A 12,408-nucleotide genomic window follows, 5' to 3' on the forward strand; every position below is an offset into this window, starting at 1 on the left:
ACCTCTGGAAAGGCACCTAGTCCAGATGGCCTAAGCGCAGCTTTCTATAAGAAATTTAAAAGCCCTAAGGCAGAAGCCTTATGTGAAGTCTTACACGAGGCATATGAAAAGAAAGAATTGCGAGCCTCCTTCCGCAGATCGCACACAGTGTTGATTCCCAAAACAGAAGATCTCGCGAAACAGCAGTTTCGCGGATCATATCCGCCGATAACCTTAGTCAATGTTGATTATAAACTCTTTATGGGTGTGTTGGCCAGGCGACTTCAAACTGTTATTCAAGAAATAGTAGGGCCCCTTCAGACCTGCGGCATCAAAGGCAGATCTATAACGACGAATATTCACGTTACAAGGAATATTTTAGAATGTTGTCAAGATATTGAGAGTAGGGTGACCATGCTACAAATCGATCTCGAGAAGGCCTTTGATCGCGTGAGCCACGGGATCCTTTTGTGCATCCTCGACTACGTAAAACTGGGACCTGTAGTTTTGCAGGGGGTACAATTGGCATACACTGGATGCACTACGAGGATTGTAGTGAACAAACAGCTCAGTGAAAGCATTCAGGTCTTATCAAGCTTAAAACAAGGACGTCCTGCGTCAGCATTACTTTTCGCTCTTTACCTAGAACCTCTTCGTCAAAAAGTGCTTCAGAATGAATGAGTTCGTGGATTCCGCTTGATGACGGCGGAAGTCAAAGTGCTTAGTTATGCAGATGATATCGTGGTGTTCTGCAATGATCAAGAAAGTGTCAGAGTGGCAATAAATGATGTGAAGATATTCTGTGGGTGCACCGGTAGTAGAATTAACTAGAGTAAATGCCTCGGTATCTGGCATGGAAATTGGCGAAATACACCCTCTTTCTTCGAAAACGTCACATGGACGGTAACGCCTGATATGTATCTAGGCGTACCGCTCCAACACTATCGGGGGACAACAGAATATTGGAAGAATGAAACGGAGCAACTACGCGAGAAGACAAAAAAATAGGGTGGTCGAGAATTTTCAATGTTTACGCGCTCAACTGTGTGCAACATATTTCTTGTTTCGCGAGTGTGGTATGTTCTTTAAGTATTATCTATGACTCGTAATGCAGTTCAAAAGCTGCACAGAGTGATGGCAGTATTTGTTTGGAGTTCTACGTGGGAAAGAACCAATCGCACAAATTTGTTTCGATCTGTGCGCAGTGGGGGGCTTGGCCTAGTCCACCTTTTCTTGCGGCAGATCGTGGCTAGGTTTATTTTCTTACGCGATCAAAGCGATTGCTTCTTGAGAACAACGTTACATGTGCGATTGTCAAATTATTTTCCACAATTTATTGCTTCAGCGGTCAATGTCGAACAAAGACGGCCAAGGGGTTATACGCGTGAAATCATCGGTGCTTTCGAAATCCTAAAAGTACGCTTTTCGATGGAATATCTCTATGAGGTGACGCGTAAGGAATTATACGAAGATCTTGAAGAAACTATGTTGCCTTTGCTTGTATACCGATCACTGTACCCAAGAGGTCCAGGGGACGATGTTTTAGGAAGAGTTAAAAAGATGTCTGTACGACCATCAGTCAAAACGTTCTTTTTCGAGCTACATAGTGGCACACTCCCTACAAAACCTTGGTTGCAAGAAAAGGGCATTTTTCTTGCCTGTGCTGTAGACTGCATCATCTGCAAAAAGCCGGAGACAGTTGAACCCATATTTCAGGATTGAAGTGATGCTGTCTTTCTCTGGGACGTCCTTCAGAGGACCTCGAAGAAACACTTGCCCATTACCCCGTACGGCATCCGTTTTCTGCCTGTCAAGACCGTAGGGGGTGTGCCCTACGACATGTTCATGGCACTAGTACTCCACAGCGTGTGGAGGACGCGGATGGCCGTGCGCAACGAGGACCTGAATTCGCGACCGGCACGAGGGTATTTCATTGAGAGTGTAGAATACTTGAGAGAAGTGTACACAGTTCAAACGGAAAAGCCTGAGCGGTACCCCCTTTTAGGGGAACTATCTGTGATGAAACAACTGCGTTTTTAACCCCTCACGCGCTGAAAGTGATGTGACAGCACTTTTAAAAGTGACAATGCACTGTATCTACTTTTGTTTTATGACAAGCAGGCAATAAAGAAAAAAAAAAAGAAGCGTAGCCCTCGTGGTCTAACGGATAAGGCATCGGTCTCCTAAGCCGGGGATTGCGGATTCGAGTCCCGCCGAGGGTACGCGTTTCCTTTTTTGAAACATTATCCTTGCAAATGTTCCTCTGTAAAGAGTTAAATGTCGCGACTCCTCTGCATCTGTCTTCCTTTCGTGGCAACTAGGAATTTGCAGCCAAACACGCAGTTGAAAATAAAGTATGCCTACCAAAAAGGTGCAGCCCTCGTGGCTTAACGATTCTACTTGCGGCCACCCTACGGCGCGGACGCAGAATGTCTTGCTCCTCAGGGGCGGTTTCAGCGGCCCCGCTAGGTCGCGGCATCAGGTTGAACGATACGACGTCGCAGGAATACCAGATCATTTTACCGCAGTTGCCTTCAGGTACGACCGTTACGACTACTGTTTTTTGCACGCTGGTGTAAAGACATACCGTGTCGAACATTTCCGAGATGCTTTAGGCCGTCTGCAGCTCATGCCGGTAGTTGTATCCCTAGGGGCGTGTCAAATGAATCACGTCTGGGCGATAACATTCAAAGACGGAAAAACCAAGCAGGAGATTTTGGCAGCCCCAGCCTTCAGCGTTAAGGAGCAGCGGTGTGTTGTGCTAGACCCCTGCAACCAAGACATCAGGATGAAGCTGTATTGGCTTCTGCACACCACACCGGACGAAGACGTGAGAACTGCCCTGGCGTCTTACGGCACTATTAGCAATATATCGAAGGAGAAGTGGCGTGTGGCAGGCTATAATGACAAGGGTTCCCACACGCTTCTAGTGTCCCTGCGCCTGAAGGCTGGCTACACCGTGAAAGACCTGCCGCACCAGCTCCGCGTCAGTGAAGACCATGCACTAGTGGACGTACCAGGAAGAGCGCCACTCTGCCTTCGGTGCCACGGCACGGGTCACATACGGCGCGAGTGCCGAGTTCCACGCTGCGGGCTCTGCTGTCGCTATGGCCACGACGAGACCCAGTGGGTGCGTAGCTACGCCAACGTAACAGGGTCCGGTAGAAATGACACCGTGAAATAGCACCTCACGGAGCAGGTCGATGCGGAGGAATCCACCAGCGGGGGTGGGGATGCATAAAGCTCTGGCGGCAAGCCATTAACGCAGCCCTCCTTTGAAAACGCTGAAGGAAAGGACGAATGCCAGGACAGCAAAGCCAACGAGCTACAAGAAACAGCAGAAGATGATAAAGTCTCGGACAACACAAGCGTTCCTGCGACCGTCATGGAAACCCATGAGTTCGAAATAACATGGAAGACGCCGACAAAGACGGAGGCAAAGTGGCACTTCAGCTGTCTCAAAGAGGCCGCGTGAACGGAATGAAGACGTCGGCAAGCAAGGCGAAGACTGCACTGGTGAGCCAGTCCTGAAGACACCAGTCATCAGAAGAAGTTCGCTTAAAGTAAAACCCAACGTGCCGCCAGACAAAAGGACCACACCGATAGTGACTCCGCGTTAGCGGGGTTGCTGACCGGAAGAGCACTCGACTGTTGAACTGGGTCGCACGAGCAGCGCTGTGTGTCGGCAATGTGTGCCGCCAAGGAACACGCTTCGGCCTCGTTTCACACAGCGAGGCCACTTCTTACAGAGCGGCTTGAGACAGTGAGTCTGAGTCCCAGAATCGTGAATCTATCGCACTGCGGTCGGCTTGATCCCTCACATTCGATGTCTTCTAAATTACCGTCAGTGCTTCGGATAGGTAGGCTGAAAGTAAGAAGGTTAACGACAAGAAAGCGACAAGTGCAGTTAAAGCGACTGTTAATTGAAAATGATATCGACATCTTAGCGTTACGAGAATAAAAAATTTAGAGCCAGGAGTAGGCTGACCGCATGGTTGTTAATTATAAAGTAAATTTTAATGTCTGTGTATACCATGCCATAGGAAAGTCTGGAGGATGTGTCATCCTTTTAAAACGGTATATTGGTATTATTGAAGAAAGCGTCACAACTTCTCAAGATGGCAGATTAGCACTTTGTGATTTTTCTCTGCAAGGTAAAAAATGGCGAATTATTTGTGTATACGCACCTAATACATGTTCGGACAGAAAATGTTTTTTTGATTATGTAGCTATTTTCTGACAGAATTGTCGTGTTACTTGGTTATTTCAACTGCGTTAGCATGCCCGAAGACACGGCTTGTAGCAATCCCGTTCGTGACAAAAGTGCATTACAGCTTCGTGCTTTAACAGAGGACTGCGACCTTGTAGACGTTGGTGATGTTCTTCGCGGAAATCATGCGCAGTTTACACATTTTTTTGCTTCAAAGCCACGCTAGATAGGATCGCGTGTACATTTCCCAGAGTGTCTTGGCTTTCTGTAGCAACTACATAGTGAAACACGTTAGCTTTAGTGACCATAATCTTGTAATGTTCGAAGTAGGTGATAAAAGAAAAACAAGTGCGTTTAACTGGGACGTGTGGAAATTAGTGAAAACCTTTTGAAAGACGAAGCGTTTGTTAAACTGGTGAGCCAAAAGTGCAAAGATGCTCTACATAATGATACCACAAGCTTTACCGCAGTTTGTGAGAATTTCGAAACTGAAGTAAAAATGCGCGCGATTCAGAGGTCAAGCATCCTACGATACAAAGAAAAACAAAAGGAAAACGAGCTACAAGCCGCACTTGACTATCTTTTAAATGCTGATAGCACGATACCCAGATTGTTTAGAAAAGAAATTAAGGAAGTGAAAAGACAGATGGAATGCACTGCCGAGGAAGGATATAAAGGCGCCGTGGTAAGGCCACGTGCGGAACGGTTCTTCGTAGGAGAAACACCAACCAAACGCGCGCTTGCTGAAGAAATGAGATATGCTACCAAAAAGGAGATCAAAGAAATACGGTTTCACCTCATGGTTTCGTCGGACCAGAAGATTACCGAACTGGCTTTCCTTGAACGGTATGGGTGCTTGTTGGGCAGCGAAGCAGAAGTGCAAGATCCTTTTGTAAAAGATTTTCTGTCACTTATGCCCAAACTGGACGAGGACGTTAAAATCGGTCTTTGAGGGCCAATAGCAATAGAAGTTCAGAAAGCGATTTATGACCTTAGCAACGAGAATACACCTGGACCAGATGGCATCTGGGCTGCCTTTTATAGATTTTTCAAAACAGAAATTTCAGAAATGCTTGACCGTATCATAACGGAGGCATATGACGTTAAGCAAATGCCCATGTCTTTTAGGAAAAGTCATGTTATACTTATACCGAAAACTGAAGACCCTGAAAGATTCCAGTCGGTAGAAAATTATAGGGTCATAAGTCTCACAAATGAGGATTACAAAGGGTACATGAAGATTATTGCAAAAAGACTTCAAACGCTAATTACCGATATTGTTCGTGCCCACCAAACGTGTGGAATGAGAGGAAAAAGTATCTTTAACAATAGTCATACGGCAAGAACAATTTTAGAGTGCTGTGATCCGTCATGTGGCCGTATAGCCATGATTCAGTCAGATTTGGAAAACGCTTTGGACAGGGTTTGTTAGACCATACGTTTTGCATTGCTGGATTACGTCAATGTAGGAGCGGTAGTAAGAGACGGTGTGAAAATGGCATACAATAATTGCAAGGCTAAACTCGTAATTAACAGAAAACTCAGCGAAGATATAGCCGTGCGTTCTAGTGACCATAAGAATGTCTCGCCTCCACCTTGTTGTTTGCAATTTACTTAGAGCCCTTTTGTTTAAGAGTGTTGAGCAATGAGAAATAACGGGTTACCAGTTATTATCGCATGAAATAAAAGTTTTGGCCTATCCAGACGACATTGCGATTTTTTGTGAAAATAAGGAGAGCATACAAGAGGCAGTAAGTGACGCAAGAGCCTTCTGTAGACTCGCTTGAACTGCCATTAGTTGGGAAAAGTGTAGGGCTTTGGTATGCGGAGTGGGATTCTAGGCCAGAACAGCTTGAGGGCGGCAAGTTCACCACTTCTCCGTACAGGTACCTTTCGGGTGCTATGAGGAAAACACCGGGCTGCGGATTGATCAAGTGGAGACACGTTAGGACACAGACAAGGAAGTGGGGTTGATGCCACCTGTCCATATTTGCTCGCGCAATAGTCTGCAATATATTTCTCGAGGCGAAAGTTTTTTATATGATACAGGTGCTATGCATGTCGCGAACATGTGTGTAAGGGATACATAGAATTTTTATCTTTATCTGGAGATCCACTAGGGAGAGGACGGGCAGAATAAATCTGTTTCATTCTGTCAAGAAAGGTGGGTTTGGCCTTTCGCACTTGTTCCTTAAGCAAGTTCTTTCGCGACATCTTTCCTTGCGTGATCAAAGTGATGGCTTTCTACGTACGGTCATGCAAGTGCGCCTGCGTTATGCTCTACCAGAGTACGGTGTATCCCCATTTTGTGCACTGTATGTAGCGGCAAAAGGATTCTTGAAAGAAATTGTTCATGCTGCTCGCTTTCTTGAAGTATATTTTTCGACAGATTATTTATCATCAGTAAGCAAAAAAAGAATTGTATACGGATTTAGTTGATGTGATATGCCCTGTACCTTTATATCGCGCAGAGTATGCATTGGGACCTGCACGGAATCTACTTAAACGTGTTAAAAATGCCTACTAGAGCGTCAACTTAAACATTTTGCTTCTTACTGCACAGTGGCACGCTCCCTGTTAAACCATGGTTAAAAGAAAAAGCTATCGATCTGCCTTGGGATGTAAGTTGTATGATACGTAACAAGCCAGAAACAATTGAACATATTTTCTTAGTTTGCTCTGATGCAATTTTCTTGTGGGGCGTCCTACAGAGGACGCTTAAAAAGGATTTTCCATTAACGCCATTCGGAGTTCGCTTCTTGCCATTTGCGTAAACAGGGGACGTGCCATATGATGTCATGATGTTGGTTACAATGCACAGTGTCTGGAAAACAAGAATTGATTTCAGACATGAGCATGTGGACCCCAAGTCAGCCACGATTTTTTTTTTGCTGAAAGTGTTTCATATGTTAGAGATGTATTAAAGGCTCTTAACGATCCACCTGGATGGTTGCCCATAATCGAAAAGTTATTGGAGCTTAAACCTTACTAACCAAGTTACACGGGACGAGCTGAAAGTCCCGTTTTTAGTATGTATCGACATGTGCCCACTTATTGAATTCAGACATACGATTTCTTGTGTGACGTATAATTGACGAAATCCAGAAATAGCGAAAAAAAAACGTTGTGGCCCAACGGATAAGGGATCGGTGTCCTAAACCGGGGGTTGCGGGTTCCGCGTCCCGCCGAGGGTATACGCGTTTCCTTTTTAAAACATTATCCGTTCAAAGGTTTCCTCTGTAAGAAGTGAAATGTCGCGACTCTTTGCATCAGTCTTCCATTTGTGGTAACTCGTAAGTTGCAGCCAACGATATAGTTCTAAATAAAGTATGCCTACATCAAAGGTATAGCGCTAGTGGCCTCAATATATAAAAAAATCCCTCGCGGATAAGGCATCAGTCTTAAAGTGGGGATTGCGCGTTGGAGTGCCGCCGAGGGTACGCATTTTCTTTTTGAAACATTATCCTTTCACATTTTTCTTGTGTGAGGAGTGAAATGTCGCGAAGCATTGTCTCTGTCTTCCTTTTGTGTTAACTCGTAATTTGTAGCCAACAATATACTTCTAAATGAAGTATGCCTACCACAAAGGTGTAGCCCTTGTGGCCTAACGTTTTTTACTGCCAGCTACCATTCGGTACGGACGTAGAACGTCGCGCTCCATAGGGGCGGTGCTTGCGGCTATGCCAAGCCGCGGAAAGAGGATGCCTGCGTCCGTTGAACAGGATTTCCATGTTGTTTTGCCGCCACTGCCTACAGGTTCGTGTGTTTTAAACGCAGTTTTTCTTCACGGCGACGTGAAGGCGAGGCCATTCCGTGTCGAAGATTTTCGCGACACGCTGGCTCATCTGGAATTGCTCGCCGAGGCGGTCGCCTTGGAGGCATTCCAGATGAACCGCGTCTGAGCGGTGACGTTCGAGAGTGCAGAGGCGACAAAGAAGATGCTGAAGTATACGGAAGTGTAAGTCAAGGAACGACGTTGTTTGGATGTGGATCCACAGAACCGGCACGTCCGGATTAAAGTGCACTGGCTGCTGCACAATGTGCACGACGAAGACGTACACGTGGCGTATGCTCTGTACGGGAAAGTATCCGGCGTCCAGAAAAAACAGTGGCGAGTACCAGGCATCACGGACAAGGGGGCATCTATGCGTACGCTGACCCTCAAACTGAAGCCTGGCGTGACAGTTGACGATCTGCCGCATCAGCGTTAGTAGTCGTGCCAGGGCGTGCTCCACTGTGTCTTCGTTGCAACCGTACGGGGCACATCAGGCGCGAGTGTCGAGGGCCGCGTTGTTCTGCGTGTCGACGCTTCCGCCACGAAGAAAGTCAGTGCGTGCGCACGTATGCAAACGTCGCGGGGCCACCGCGAAGTGAGAAAGTCGTCAACGAGCACCTCATGGACGAAGTTGATGGAGAGGAAATCGCCAGTGCGTCGGGATCGTCTCTGTCGCCACCTTGGAAGAATGGCTCAGTGGTAACGACTGCGAAATAGGATGTGAAGCAGGTTGCCAGTGAAGCCATATCGACGTCTGGCACGCCTACATCTGCTAAGGACGCTGAAATAAATAACGACGCAAGTACGAGCAAGAAACCCTCTCTGGCAATGACCGAGGATGATTCACACGTTATGGACACTACGGAAACCACCAAAGGAGCGGCAGCGGCGAAAAGGCGCACGAAGAAAAGCCGGTGGAGAGCAAAAGGCGAGCACTCAAAGTGCGAACGAACCAGCGGTGAAGTCAGACACTTGCCGGGATCCAATCTTTGGACCGATGACATCCATACCACCGGACAGAAAGGCGGCGGTGACACCACCACTTAACACATCATACGTGCGCGTGTTTGTGCCCGTTTCGGCTGGGGGAGGGGGGTTGGGTGGGAGGGCTGGAAAATATTGCTACTTCTGAGCTGCCGGTGGAAGACCAGTGACAATGCAAGCTGACTGCAGACTCGCGACGTTAATGTGAGTGATCTTTCGTAGCCGGCAAGAGCACTAAATGTATTGGGATCTCTCGGCCTTGATCTCCTTCCCGTACAAATGGCGCTACGCCTTGAAACACCCTTACGCGTACGAACGGTTGACGTGCAGGGACTTACGGCAAGGAAGAAGCAGTGCGAGCTTAATCGCCTGTTCATCGAAAATAATCTCGAAGTTATTGCTGTACAGGAAAGAAAGACTGAAACAGGGGAAGGGACAGACCGCCTACACTCTAAAAACTAGGAAGGGTATCGCAGGAGTGAAGCTGCCGGTTCACTCTTCAAAGCGTCGTTTTACTCTCGCAAAATGTCGAGGAGAGTGAAATGCATTGTTCACTCTGCCAGCAAGGAGAGAGTGAAATGTGCTTTTCACTCTCCCCTTCAGAGAGAGAGAGTGAAAAGACTCTTGCGGCAATAGAAAACAAAACGTAGCGTAATCTTCTGCTTCAACTGTAGGTGGCTGGCCCCGAACATGGCAATGTATCATTCATGCACGCTGAGCAAAGAACACATCGTTTTGCTTCTAAGAGAACAGGCCGCCGCAGTTCAAAGGAACGCGTAGCGAGCGCTCTACTTTTTCACTCGGAGTGGCTCCACCGCGCGCGCGCGCGCTCAAGATCGCGGAACAACACAGCACCGGAGAAAGGTGAACTGTCCAGCGAGCAAAGGCCAGCCGAGGGAGATCGTGTTTCAGCCATCTTGCGTCGCCACGAAAACACGACAGTCGTTCGTCATGCCTTGGATACAACAACAAATCCTCCACGGTAAGTGAATTCTAACTTAGGTGCACATTCTCCGTATATGTCATGCTATCGCCAGGAAGTCGTCGCTGCGCTTAGCCGACGCGATTGACAAAGGACTAGACGTACGCGCTGTCTCTCGATGTCAATGGAAAAAGCCAGTCGTCGCGATAACTGCATGTGATTTTATCACTTTGCCGTTGTCCGTAAGAGCTTTAAAAATCGCAAACGATGCCAGAACTATGGTATGTTCAATAAGACGCCAGGCGAGAGGACGCTTAAAATGGTTAGTTCACCAGCCCGTGATTCCGAGCCTATGCGGAGCGTGATTAGCGTGCGTTTTGTGTGTTTGAATTTATTCAGTTTGGCAGTCTACTGTGTACGGAACGCTGTTGAACTAAGGAATCACATAACAGAAGGCGTCATTTTGCTGGCAGCATGCTTTTTTTTTTATAAATAAACCGCGCGCTTGACGGTGTCTCGCGCAGGGGGAATCTGCGACCACTGAAGTTACGTGCAGCACCAGTGCTAGTTAGAAACTTTGCAGCAGGCATTCAGCTGCATGCTGCAAGAGGTCAGTTGGGCGCGTTATCTTGAACTTACTGAAAACGCATGAGGAATCCATGTTTTATGCTGAAAAAAGTATAAACCCCATATAAGCGATCTTGCGCGCGGCAGCTACAAGCGACGCGACGGAGATGGCTGTCGCGTTCGCTCGTCGCCTACAAGTCGTACTCCGTGCGAGCGACGATTTTGAGCGACGCCTCCCCGGTGTTGCCGGCATGGGGGCTGCAGTCACGCGTCACGCGTGCTTTAGTAATTTACGTTGATGGATTTTACTATAAAAAGTAGCATAAAATATTTCCGGAGGTCTTGCAGTACGTCCTTATCCTTGCACGTATAAAAATTGAATCATTTGCTCGTTCCGCGCGACAATCGGTAGTATTTGAGCGATGTATGTATACATCCAGTTCCGGCTTCGCGCTATTGGCTAGTCGCTCATAGCACTTCTGGGCGACGAGCGACGATTTCTAGATTTCCAGAACCGAGCCATCTGTTCAAGCGACGGCCCGTTTTGTCGCTCGAAGCCGTCGCTCGTCGCCGTAGCGCACTAAATCTCTCTCACTGTGTTTATCCCTAAGACTGAACTGTTTTTGCTCATGTATTGAAATGGTGTGATTATAGGTCTGGTTTTGTCTCCTGTTGCTGTTTTCGAGCACGGTGCGAAACTGAAAGGATGCTTATGTCTACGAACTCGGTGAATTGTCGAGCAGCTAGTTACGCATCGGCATCGAATATAACGGCTGCTGTGTGGAATTACAATTGCAGGGGCGCTTTGCATACGCTTATTGTTTTGGACATGCCTGTGCATTTGCTAATATGAGTTGGCGTGTCAGAGTTATGTCATATGAACAGCTAAATCAGCCTTCCTCTGGGGGTTACAAGCGTAATGTGTGCATTTTGCTATAGCATGGCAGATCAAGATGTGTTTATCGCTTGAATATTTTTAGTAGAGAAATAAAATATCAAAATAAAATGTTGCTTTAATTCCGTGTTACCAGTCTGTCGTACACAGAACAATAGGTTGGTGTAATAAACTAATAACTGCGGTTTAACTGCAACTTTTACATGCCTACAAGAATCTAAAATGCTAGATTTCAAACTGCAGCAGTAGTCGGGTCTGTCAAAAATGAACTCCACTGCGCACCTCATGCATGAAAATAAGTTCATGCCTTTTAGTAAGCTTAGATGCAGGCCGCAATGAACTTGTTAGTATTGAAATGTGGGTAAGCTTGCCATAACAAGCCTTGTTGCCCTTTTTTATAGGCACATCCATATATCCATTGAGCTGAAGGACAATATTTTCATCCCTACTGAGCATCATGTTTGCAGCTATAATCCTGAAATTATGGCTTCAGCAGTGGCACAACCAGGGATGGTGCGGGGGGGGGGGGGGCACACTGGGCACGTGCTTAGGATGTGTCACAAGTGGTGTTTGCGATACACCAGACTCATGACAGACCTATGACGTCTGAAAATGACCAATATTCTATTCATTAGCAGGAGTATTCTAACATTCATGAAAAACAAGGATGAACTGTGGTTTATTTGTTTTTTTGCTTAAATCTAAAAATTGAAGTTAGTTTAGCAGTTGACTGTTGCAGTTATTTGGATGTTTTGCATGCATTTCACTAGGAAGACTAAGAGCTAAGACTTTTTTATTGCCATGGCGTTGACTGTCTTGATGTTGTTTTGCACCATGCCCTTGTGTTGACTTTTGCATACGATATTTTTCAGGCACCCGCTTTATATAGCGCAAGAAGGCAGCTGCAAGGACACGAGGATGTGAAAGAGCCAGTGAAGTGCGACTTCACGTATTGCAGAGGAGCCAATGCCAAAAAATCAAAATACATTGGCATGTTATTTGGACAAGAAAACTAGTATGTGGGTATATTGGGTGTACCATTTGACCAAATGTCAACAAAATCAAGATACAGTATG

Source organism: Dermacentor variabilis, unplaced genomic scaffold, assembly GCF_050947875.1.
Source record: "Dermacentor variabilis isolate Ectoservices unplaced genomic scaffold, ASM5094787v1 scaffold_13, whole genome shotgun sequence".
NCBI classification, from domain to species: domain Eukaryota; kingdom Metazoa; phylum Arthropoda; class Arachnida; order Ixodida; family Ixodidae; genus Dermacentor; species Dermacentor variabilis.